The sequence below is a fragment of the Mixophyes fleayi genome, chromosome 8 (genome assembly GCF_038048845.1).
Source record: "Mixophyes fleayi isolate aMixFle1 chromosome 8, aMixFle1.hap1, whole genome shotgun sequence".
Lineage (NCBI taxonomy): Eukaryota > Metazoa > Chordata > Amphibia > Anura > Limnodynastidae > Mixophyes > Mixophyes fleayi.
Window position 1 is genome coordinate 108,919,970 of NC_134409.1, and position 11,553 is coordinate 108,931,522.

Below are 11,553 nucleotides of genomic sequence, written 5' to 3' on the forward strand. Positions count from 1 at the left end.
TCATAGCATCTGTGCCCCTCCTCCTCCCTGCTCCGTTCGCATTGAACGTTGGGCGTGATATAATCACGTCAGAGAGGAGCCAGACAGAAGAGAAGAAGAGAAGAAAAGAGATAAAAGAAGCCAATAGAAAGGTAAGTAAAAAGACAAAGGCAAGGGGAGGAAAGCAGAAAGGCACGGAGTGATGAAGGTGGGGGGGGGAACAGCATGGCACAGAGTGATGAGGGGGGTGGGAGCAGCATGGCACAGAGTGATGAAGGGGAGGAAGCAGCATGGCACAGTGATGAGGGGGGGAAGCAGCATGGCACAGAGTGATGGGGAAGCAGCATGGCACAGAGTGATGAAGGTGGGGGAAGGAACATGGGACAGTGTGATGAACGGGGGAAAAGCAGCATGGAGGGCGCAGTGTGATCATAAGGGGGCACAGCGTGGTTATGATAAAGGGGCACAGTGTGATGTTGAAGGGGCACAGTGTGATCATAAGGAGTCACAGTGTGGTCATGATGAAGGGGCACAGTAATATGTGTGTGATGTGTTAAAGTAATTTTATCGTTTTTCAATAAGCATTGTCTAAGCAATTTCTTGTATTTCCAAAGCACAAACAATTTATTTAGCAGATGCAAAAGTTTTAGCAGTTCAATACATAATTATAATACAGTACAGCCGATACCAAAGATACATACATACCGTCGTGCCCGCTGCGCTCCGCTGGTACTAGCTACAGTACTTCAGTCCAGAAGACTGTGGTCAGAGAATGACTGGCCTAGCTGGTCCCAGGGAGCTTGTATATATACACCCAGTGCTACAGAGAAAACCATACAGATGATGTGGCTTGCTTCCATAGGTCCAGGCTTCAGGAGGGTCCAGTGTAATGCAGGTCATAGGCCAGTTAAAACAACCCCCTCCAAGGTGTAAACAATGATATTATGAATCCCTACAGGCGCTAATAAATATTCACTTTAAAGTAGAATGGAAAAATACTTATATTAGGCAGTAGTAATCCTCCAATTCTTATTTCTCTTAGCTTGTTCATATATTCATGGAACAGAATATATGAACAAGCTAAGAGAAATAAGAATTGGAGGATTACTACTGCCTTATATAAGTATTTTTCCATTCTACTTTAAAGTGAATATTTATTAGCGCCTGTAGGGATTCATAATATCATTGTTTACACTTTATGACTAGTTGGGAATTTTGTGTATATTCCCCTTGAATTCTAGTGGGCAGCTGTTAAAAGTGAAGCGCTGTTTTGGATCTCACTATTTATTTTATTGAACCCCCTCCAAGGGTGGGGGTCAACATTCCAGATGATTCTCCGCCCAGAAACCAGTTTAAGCTAGTCTATTCACAATACACAGTCAGCAACATTTTAAACATTTATTCCCTAACATCGCTAACTAGACTATGCAATGTGCGATCCCTTCGGCAAATGAACCGGACAACTGCGGACACATAGGGGATTAAAATGATACTAAACATGACATGTTTCCTGTAACCTGAACCTTAAATATCACTAAAGTGTACATACAACCTTAATATATACAACTACAAACTAAATACCATCTACTCATAAATCACTGTGGAATGGAACCATTATAAATATGAAATATATAAACTGAATGGGAGAGTACGAGTGTATGCGTGCGTATCTTATCGTGTGATTGCGCCATGCCACGTGTTACGTGGTGTACTGATTGCAATCGCACGGTAAAACAATATTAACCAATATACTTTCGTTCATCCAATTATACGACTTCGACAGAAGGCTCAGGGGGCATGTGGTTGTGTGTGTGTGTGTGATGGCACAGGGGGCTTGTGGTTGTGTGTGTGTGTGATGGCACAGGGGGCTTGTGGTAGTGTGTGTGTGTGTGATGGGAAAGGTTCTTGTGGTAGTGTGTGATGGCACAAGGGGCTTAAGGTAGTGTGTGTGTATGATGGCACAGGGGGCTTGTGGTAATGTGTGTGTATGTGTGATGGCACAGGGGGCTTAAGGAAATGTGTGTGTGTGTAATGGCACATGGGGCTTGTGGTAATGTGCGTGTGTGATGGCACATGGGGCTTGTGGTAATGTGTGTGCATGTGTGTGTGTGTGTGGAGGCACAGGGGGCTTGTGGCAATGTAGTATGTGTGATGGCACAGGGGGCTTTTGCAGTGTAGTGTGTGTGAGGTAGGTGGTGGCTAATTAATGGGTGCTATTTTGTTTGTGGGGTGATGGTGGGGCAATGTAATAGTGTGGACTATTAATTTAAGATGGGGTGGTTTGGGTGCTATTAATTGAATGTGGGGTGAGTTTCGGGAGAATGAGGTCTCTTTATTAAATGTGAATATGAATTATTTAATGGCAGTAATGGTTGCAGGAAATAGGTATATTTATGAAATGTAAATAGTATTATTTTATGCTGGGGCTGTTTGGAGAAAGGGGAAATAGGTTTATTTATTAAATGGGAATACTATTACTTTAATGTTGGGGCTTTTGGAAGGCCTAATTATTAATCGTGGGTGCTATTGATTTAACGCCGGGGCTGGTTTGAATTTTTTCAATGTACCCATTTTTTTTACAAATAGGGCCCCCAACATTCTAGGACCCAGACAAGTCGCAATTAAAGATACCAGCAGCCACAGATGGTGAAAGTGACAAAAACAGGTAGGAGAGAGCAGGACAGTCTGTCAAATGTTCTGATGGGACAATCCTGATTTTTGCTGATTGTTCTGCCCAATCTAAGCAGCAGGCCAAGACTGTGTACTCTTTATATACACACTGCATTCTTTATATACTACACTATGGTGCTAGCTGTCCATCGTGGGCTTACCACACCCTCTCTGGTGGTTTGGTTCCGCCTCTCTAGTGGCTGGCCACACCCCCTCTGGTGTGCCTCTACCATTGTATTACCCCTGTGGGCCTTTCATGCCACAGTCCGACACTGCACTTATGTGTATCAGAATATGAATTGGGGGGCACTTATGAGAGGCATAATGTGATTGTGGGCACTTATGTGACGCATAATAAGAATTGTGGCACTTATGTGTGAAATAAAATGAATCGGGGGCATTACTGTGGCATAACAGGATCTGGGGGCACTTATGTGTGGCATAAAATTAATTGGGGCATTGCTGTGGAATAATATGAACTGGGGACTCTACTATGTGGTATGTTATGAATTGTGGGTATGACAATTTACCATAGTATTAACTGGGCTTATACTATGAGGCATGACATGATTTGTAGGCACAACTAAGAGGCACTATGAGGTCACTGTCCCGCTGTCCTGAAAGTCAGGACTGCTGGGACATATGTCACGCTCCGCCGAGTGGACGCACTTCTGCCAATGATGTACACAACAATGCAGGGTTTTTTCCTGTAGGAGGCTAGCCTAGCGCTTTTCACCTGCTAGACACGCCCCAATGATGCACAGCCAATCCCCTAATTGTATGACCACAACCAGTCCCACGGCGTGCCGCCGCTTGGCTGCGGCGCAAAATTTATTGCCATGCTCAACTATAAGGGGGCCCCATGAAGTTGCTGTACCAGGGCCCTGAAGTCCTCTTGGCAGCCCTGCATATGACGTTAAGTTTTTGTTGTGTAAATTTGCCACCACTTGTTTCTGATTAAGTGGCAAATGTAATAAAGCAATTAAAAGGTTATATGGTCCCTTGTAGAAACACATGTAAAAGTAAAATAAATGTGTTGTCCATACCAGATGCAGAATTTGTAAGAAAATAGAGGTTTATTTATTACATTTTTAGTTATAGCAAAATGTTCACAGTTCAGTGCCAATATGACACACAGCTCAATTCCAAAGCAGACTGAGAGTCAGAGATCTTGTTGCATTGCAATAAATAAACTTTTGCAATGGAGGGCGTGTTTTACAAATGATGTCATCATATACTGGTTTCAATACAACCAGACAATAACAAAGCAATGATGAATCACCTTTGTTTCACGGATCTACATTCTTGTCCATGTGCAGCAGCCATTTTGATGGTCTGATAGAACATTTAATAGTATTAATATTAATTTTAGTAATATAAAGTAATATATATATATATATATATATATATATATATAAAAATATATATTATATATAGCACGAATTGAATTTACCATTATAAATTTGACTTTAACAATGACTTTATATATTTACACACATTTGTATTTGTATTTCTCGATTAACTGGCATTAGTTGATTTGCTTTAACTGACATTTTACCACAATCTTCACTCATGTCATTGTTTGAACATTTATTGTGAGATCAGTAATATCTTCAAGGTCTCATATACACAAGTAAGTTATAGGACAAAATACACATATACATCTAAATATTGACAGCAGGCTCAGGTTGAATATATCTAATTATTATATTATAATATTAATTCATTTTATAGAAGCATGTAGTGTAATATTCTTTGTGTACATGCTTAGTAGAGACTGATGTTTTCATTTCTTTTGCTGCAATAGAAAGAATAAATATATAAGTACACAACATATAAATGATAATGCACCACCGCCTGTAGTTTATAAAGATATTAGAAGTTACCAAGACACTCCATGACAAAGCATAGGAGCAAGAACACAGGCCAAATGTTTTACACAGGTCACCATAAAAACAATATTTATAGTTTTAATTTACAGTAGACTGTATTTTATTCTGTTTAACATGTATATTCCATGACTCACTGTTATACTCATTTTTTGGTTTCCCTTATCCAAATAAACTTTATCCAAGAAGTTATGAAGTCCAGATGGAATAAAACTCCTGACAGCTCAAGACACTCCCCCAATATTGGGACTGTCCCACTAGAATCAGGATAATTGTGCTGTTAAGTAATCAATATGGGTCTGTATTATGCTGTCACCAGAGATTGGACAGGATTGGACGGGGGGCTTTGCATTGTAAATCCACCAAAGATTTGTGGCCCGATTCATGTTAGATGTACGTCCTTTAGCCTATCTTACGTGAAATAGCTCTAAGCATGGCCAGAAACTGACATTATGCGAATGAACGCAATTTATGTCTGCACTGGACAATGGACACTTTTGACTGTCTATGACTTGAGGGGTGTAACGGTGGAGGAAATGGGCAGTCTGACCAGGGGAGGGCTGGCAAATTTTAGCCCGGTGGGGGAAAGATTAGACTCAGCAGCCTATTAGGAACATTTTAAAGGGAAAAAATGGAGGTGGCCCAGTGACATGTCCCAGTCTGCGTTATACACCCACCTCTTTAATAGGTATAGTAACGCCACCAGAAATGTGCTGTAAATCTATCAGACATATGGGGAAAATTTCAGCCATCCATAAGTGATCCTGTTTTCAAAGAGCCCAGTGAAGAAGGATATTGGGGCTCTGGTAGTTCAACTGTGAAGGGGATCATTGGGCTTGAGGAAATTGATAGAGAGCAGAATACCTTTCACTTGCCAAGCCCAAGCAGTATGTTATCACTGGTCCACGGGCTCTTCAATGTTATTGAATACTGGTCAGATGGGGCTGCATTGCATTTGATTATATGTCATAGAAGTAAAACCATGCCTGCATTAGACAAACTCCCCCCCGTGTCTTAGTCATGTTCATTTTTCCTTTACTATATGTTGCTAAAAGAGTTGTGGTAATTTATTTGTGTTTGTCTTTAAAAGATAAACTGTAGGTGGTACAGGAAATTTCAGCCCACAAGCCTCCTGTGGTTGTCTATTGTGCTACCACCCAACTCTCAAACAAACATTTCATTTAATAAAAATAAAAACACAGAAAAATAAAAACAAGAAAGCCCCTTATTTTAGTATGTAGCCAAAATCCAGTTATGCATTCCAGCTTTCTTACTCTCCCTCCTCCCACCCTCTTACCTTGCACCTTATTGCAGTAAAACAACCTATTGTCGGCATTTGAGGAACGGATTTGGGAAACCCTGCTTTACATTACTGATATAGAAAGCCGAGCTGGTTACTTGTAGGAGGAAGTGCTGCATTTTGGTCGTACTGGATAGGCCATCTACCATTAATATCAATATGTGAAGGAATCTGTCACCAACATTGCCGGGTAATGATGTTGCATTTTACCGTAAAATTATGGGCCCCTGCTACTAAAATTGCAGCTATTTCACAAATGTTTTTTTATTATCGTTTATTTGTATAGTCCGGGGCAGTACGGTGGCTAAGTGGTTAGCACTTCTGCCTTTCAGCACTGGGGTCATGAGTTCAATTCCTGACCATGGCCTTATCTGTGAGGAGTTTGTATGTTCTCCCCGTGTTTGCGTTGGCTTCCTCCGGGTGCTCCGGTTTCCTCCCACACTCCAAAAACATACTGGTAGGTTAATTGGCTGCTAATAAATTGACCGTAGTCTGGGTGTGTCTGTGTGTGTGTTTGTGTGTGTGTGTGTGTGTATGTTAGGGAATTTAGACTGTAAACCCCAAAGGGGCAGGGACGATGTTAGTAAGTTATCTGTACAGCGCTGCGGAATTATTGGCGCTATATAACTGGTAATAATAAAAATAATATTCCCAACATGTTAGGAAGTGCTTTCCACAAACTATTGTATTACTTACACCAGTCTCTGCCCCATTGGAGGTCTAAATTCCCTACTCCCTCACAAACAACACAGTAAGACCCTGAGAGGCAGCAATGCTGATCACTGTGTCACCGTACCACCCAGATGGGAAGAAACTCTCATGAAACATTCCTTGGACAAGACATTCAAAAATATTGTTAATACAAAGAGCAGTAGAACTTCCACATCTGTGTTAGGACTCACCTTTCAATGGCTAGATTTATGATGTTAATGATGGCCGTGGTGTCCATGATGTCCGTGGTGTCCATGATGTCCGTGGTGTCCATGATGGCCATGGAATCCATGATGTCCATGATGGCCGTGGAATCCATGATGGCCGTGGAATCCATGATGTCCATGGAATCCATGATGTCCGTGGAGACCATGTGGCCCATGATGTATATGTGGTCCAGGGTGTAAAGGATGACCAAAGTGCATATGTGGTCCTAGGTGATGGGGAGGATGGATTGGCTGTACGTGTGCGGGGTGACAATGTGCTCCTAAAATAAAGCATGCTGTAAGTCTGAGAGCTAGTTTGAAAGTTAATTTGTTTTCTTGTAGCAGTGCAGATATTGATCAAATAAATGATGGCAGTAATTAAGATAAGCAATGAATTCTCAAATATTTATCCGCATAACATTTCACAGAAATTAAATGTTTTTATTTGTGACATGATAAAATCAGTGAAAGTAACACAGAAGCTTGAAAAGGTTGACGATGAAGAACATGGTTCATAGTATGTGACACTGGTATGGTATGGTATATATATATATATATATATATATATATATATATATATATACACAGCATATTTGCCATAATGTGGGAGCCAAGCCAGTATGCTTGATAACGGTCTGACCTAGTACCATATGTCAGATATGTCTGACATGTAGTTTCTACATGTTATATGGGTGGTCTATGTGATTGTTAAGCTACAACAGTTAAAGAGCTATGTGTGAAGGCAACATTAAAGCAGAAAGCATACTGATATGAGTAACTCACATTTCTCTAGTTATTATCCAACTAAAGACCCTGTTACCTTGAGCCTAACCAGGGTAGCAGGAATAGCAGCTGTTATGGAGCCCAGTAGATGAAGGGCCCCATATAGCTGTCACCAGTGCTTCTTCATGGCTTGCGTCCCTCTACTTAAAGTGCGGTGACAGCTCCGCAGGGGGCTTAATAGTTCCCCTTGTTGTATCACTGCCGACACCGCAAGGCATTTAAATCCCCAGAATGCTGTATGTGCATGTTAGCATTTAAGGGCTCCAAATTCTGCTGAGTGGGGGGGGGGGGGGGGGGTGGCTCTGATGTTCTCCTCCTCTCTGATTACTAATGCACAACAGCAGAGAAGACAAGGGGAGAGAGAAAATGAGAGGGGAGGGTAATCCTCTAGAGAAGTCTTGGGTCTCTTGAACATTTTGCTATGAGGCATCCAAGGTTCTCTTTTGGCTCTTGCCCATATCCCTCAGCCAGAAGCCTGATATATGTGTACTATCTAAGTAACATGGACAGTGATCCAATAACAGTTAGAGAGAGATGCACAATTTCCACACCTGGTGAGAAGAACCCAGTCAAGACCTTTTACATTTGGTAGATAGATTCTATACAAAAGGTTTAGTTCAATGAAATAGCAGCTCTTTTGCTGTTGAAATCAAAATATGCAGTGTGCCCTGCCAGCTAGAAACAAGTATTTAAATACAAATTAATTGCATAATTTTTGATTGATTTGCTTTAAAGAAATTGCTGTCAAGTCCCGGGAGAGATGATAAACAAGTCAGAAGGGAAGGTACGAGTTAGACATGTCAGACGAAGAGATCAATCAGAAAACAGAGAGAGTGGTAAGTAGGTCCTGTTTAGAATTTTATAAAAAGTAGAAGAGAGATAAACCAATCCTGGATAGGGTCAACAAATCTTATACTAAGGGGAGGTCTGGTTCTGAAATATATTAAAAATTGTCATTTGAAGAAGGGATGGTCAAATCCCGGTAGGGAGATATAGTAGAGCAATCATATGAACGTCAAGCCACACTGTGAAAATTGTTCTGGGAAAAAATAGTTAATTCCTAATGACAGAAATCCTCACCGTGGTTTGAATTTCCCATTGTGACGAGTCTAGAGAAACAGAAAAAAAATATTAATGAACCATAATCCTGTCTATCAAATACAACTGTTCCTTAAAGATAATGTAATTCTACTATTATATATGCATTTGTCTCCTTAATTAATAAAAATGCTCAAAAGCAATGTAATTTTCAAGAATTGAAGTGGTTAGTATAAAAATACACTCCGTGACTTATCACCTGTATTCTGAAGTGTTTTATTGTCAGGTAGACTGGACAAACCAGAATAATTACACAATAGCATACAATGACACAGAGGGTGAGACAGCCTCCCCCATGGAGTTAATAATCTAAAGAATGTCTTTGTTTTTGTATACAGAAATCTTTGGGGGTTAATAGTTAAAACTCAAATGAGTCAATGATTTACTTTTTTTAATCTAGTGGATTTAAAACTACTTAGTGTAGTAGATTTGGGATTTAGAAGCTGTGTAAAAAATATGGTCAAATGTGAAATTGTAAAATAAATCAATACAAAACTGTAATATCATACTCTAATACACTAGTGATGGATAAATAATAAACCAGAGCACCCGGAGGAAACCCACGCAAACACGGGGAGAGCACACAAACTCCATATATTTACACGTCACTCATCAGATTAAGTAAGGCATGTTCAACATGTTTATTTGTAAGTAAATATCAAATTTGTCGCTGCCTATAAGATTGGATATACCTAACTCAAACAAATTTGTTATCTGATTGATATAACAACTGCTATCCCAATATGAAAATTAGTACAATATGAACATATTACAAGCTATCTAATTGGATATCCTTGGTGATTTGTAATATACAGCAGGGTTGAGGACGTGTACAGTATTCTTAAAACCATTAACAACTAACAATTATTATTTGCTGCCTGCATAGAGTATAAGATACTGCCCCTATGTACTATAAAATGATACAAAGCTCCCAGCGAACCTGGCTGACAGCAGTAACAGGAGTCTTACCACTTAGCAAGCCAGTCCAGCATATATCTGCAAGTATGTGACCCAGCTTTGCACAGTGGAACTGGAAGCCCAGACTTGGCTCCCAGTTACACTTAAAAAAAAAAAAAGTAAAAAATAAATAAATGATAAAAAAAAACGTATATAAAAATAGTAATAAAAAGGAATAATGATGTACATATTCCACTTTGAAAAAATACTTTATTTAAATAAATAAATAAAGCCTTTTTAACCCGGCAAAACTTTTTGGCAGCAGGGGCTACCGCCTGTGGTAGCCGATGGTAACCCCATGACAGATTGGGAGAAGATCTATCTCTGGCAAAAACACCCGTTTTCACCAGAGAAATCATCTATCTCCATTTATAAATAGTCCTGACTAAAAGATACACTCATTTGATAAATTCTGTATGGCGATGATTTATCTATCTGAAATTTCAAATACAAAGTTGAAGGAGAGACTAAATTTGTCCCTTTACAATCTACTAGTTAGAATTGTAAAGTATATGCAGACACATACACATCGCCGTACACATGTATGTATAAATATTCAGGTATACTGAACTCGGAAATGAGACCTAGTGATTGCTAGTAGTAACGTAGCTAGAAGCTGGGACTAATAACATATAGATGATGTATAAAGCAATGCACATACCTTCCTCTGGTGCAGGGAGATCACTGACTGTGTTGGAGTGAGATCAGCTGATTTTATAGTAAGAGGTCACACCTAGTATCTCGGTTACGGATAAGTGTAATAGTTTAGGGACAGCATACAGGTTTCAGATGTCAGTTGACATCATGTGATTTGTCCATCATGTGATATGTGTCATAATTTCCTTAGCCATCACATCCCGTGAAGACACTCCCCAACACTTAGGGAAATTCCGTAGTCACCAGTGTGTAAAGAGACAAAGACAGAATAGTCTTTAAATTAACATTTCTGGGTGAAAGCTCCCATATTAATAATGACATAAGCAGAAGTCCGGAAATATATTTTGAACGTAGTTCTAGTAATTGTTGTATATACAGATCTGTCTTTCATATAAACAGTACAAATAAGTGCAGCTTAGAGTCTATATTCCAAACTGCACAAACACACGCTAGGGTTAATATATTCAGAAATCAATTAGCTCTTTGGAGTGTGGGAGGAAACCTACGCAAATACGGGGAGAACATACAAACTCCTCACAGATAGGGCCCTGGTTGAAATCAAACTCAGTGCTGTGAGGCAGCAATGCTAACCACCACGCAACTGTGCTGCCTTTATATGAATTCATTATTAAAAGTTCAATTTATTAAACTTTGAATTATTCTTAATGATTCTTTTACCATTTCCATCATAACCCCATAATAAAATGCAGTAACTTAATGATTGATGTCATTTCTCTATTACAATTAGACATTGAGCACCTGCAAAATACATGAAATCATTATGGTTCAATGGGATAGAACCATAATGATAAACATATATTTTGCTAACAATTGTTATGTCTTTGGTAATCATAGTGGTGTTTATCTATTGTAGCATATTTTACAAATCACATACATACATACATACATTTATTATTATGTGTTGATATATTTTAAAGGCAACAAAATGATGTAGCTCATTTGAAAAATGAAATTTATTGGCTATACTGCAACTATACATAGTTACCAAAACATAGTACACTCTATAGGAAAATAAATGGAGAAATTGGATCAGCATGTTTTCCTATGCATTGACTCTTATGCAGTGTTCTTTTTACAAATAGCATAAATATTGTCAGACTTCCAGGCTTTAATACCCTACACTCTCTCCCATTCCCACCTGATAAAGAGGTCTATACATCATACATGCCAACTTTTAAGATTTCTTCCCCGGGGGAGAAGCCATGTGACAAGACGCAGGAGGGGGGCATGGTGACATCGTCGTGTCACCATAGCCCCGCCCCACTATAAAATGCAGAAATAC

At 39.5% G+C, this 11,553-nt stretch overlaps 1 long non-coding RNA gene across 1 annotated transcript; it reads right to left on the reverse strand.

Annotated features, from left to right (window-relative positions):
* Nucleotides 1–3,703: 3,703 nt before the first annotated feature.
* LOC142099575 (uncharacterized) lies at nucleotides 3,704–10,403 on the reverse strand. The gene is made up of 4 exons (XR_012678576.1): nucleotides 10,255–10,403; nucleotides 8,619–8,647; nucleotides 6,741–7,036; nucleotides 3,704–4,447 (listed from the first exon to the last, which is right to left on the reverse strand). It is a non-coding gene; the product is annotated as an uncharacterized LOC142099575 (long non-coding RNA).
* Between the last annotated feature and the right edge of the window lie 1,150 nt (nucleotides 10,404–11,553).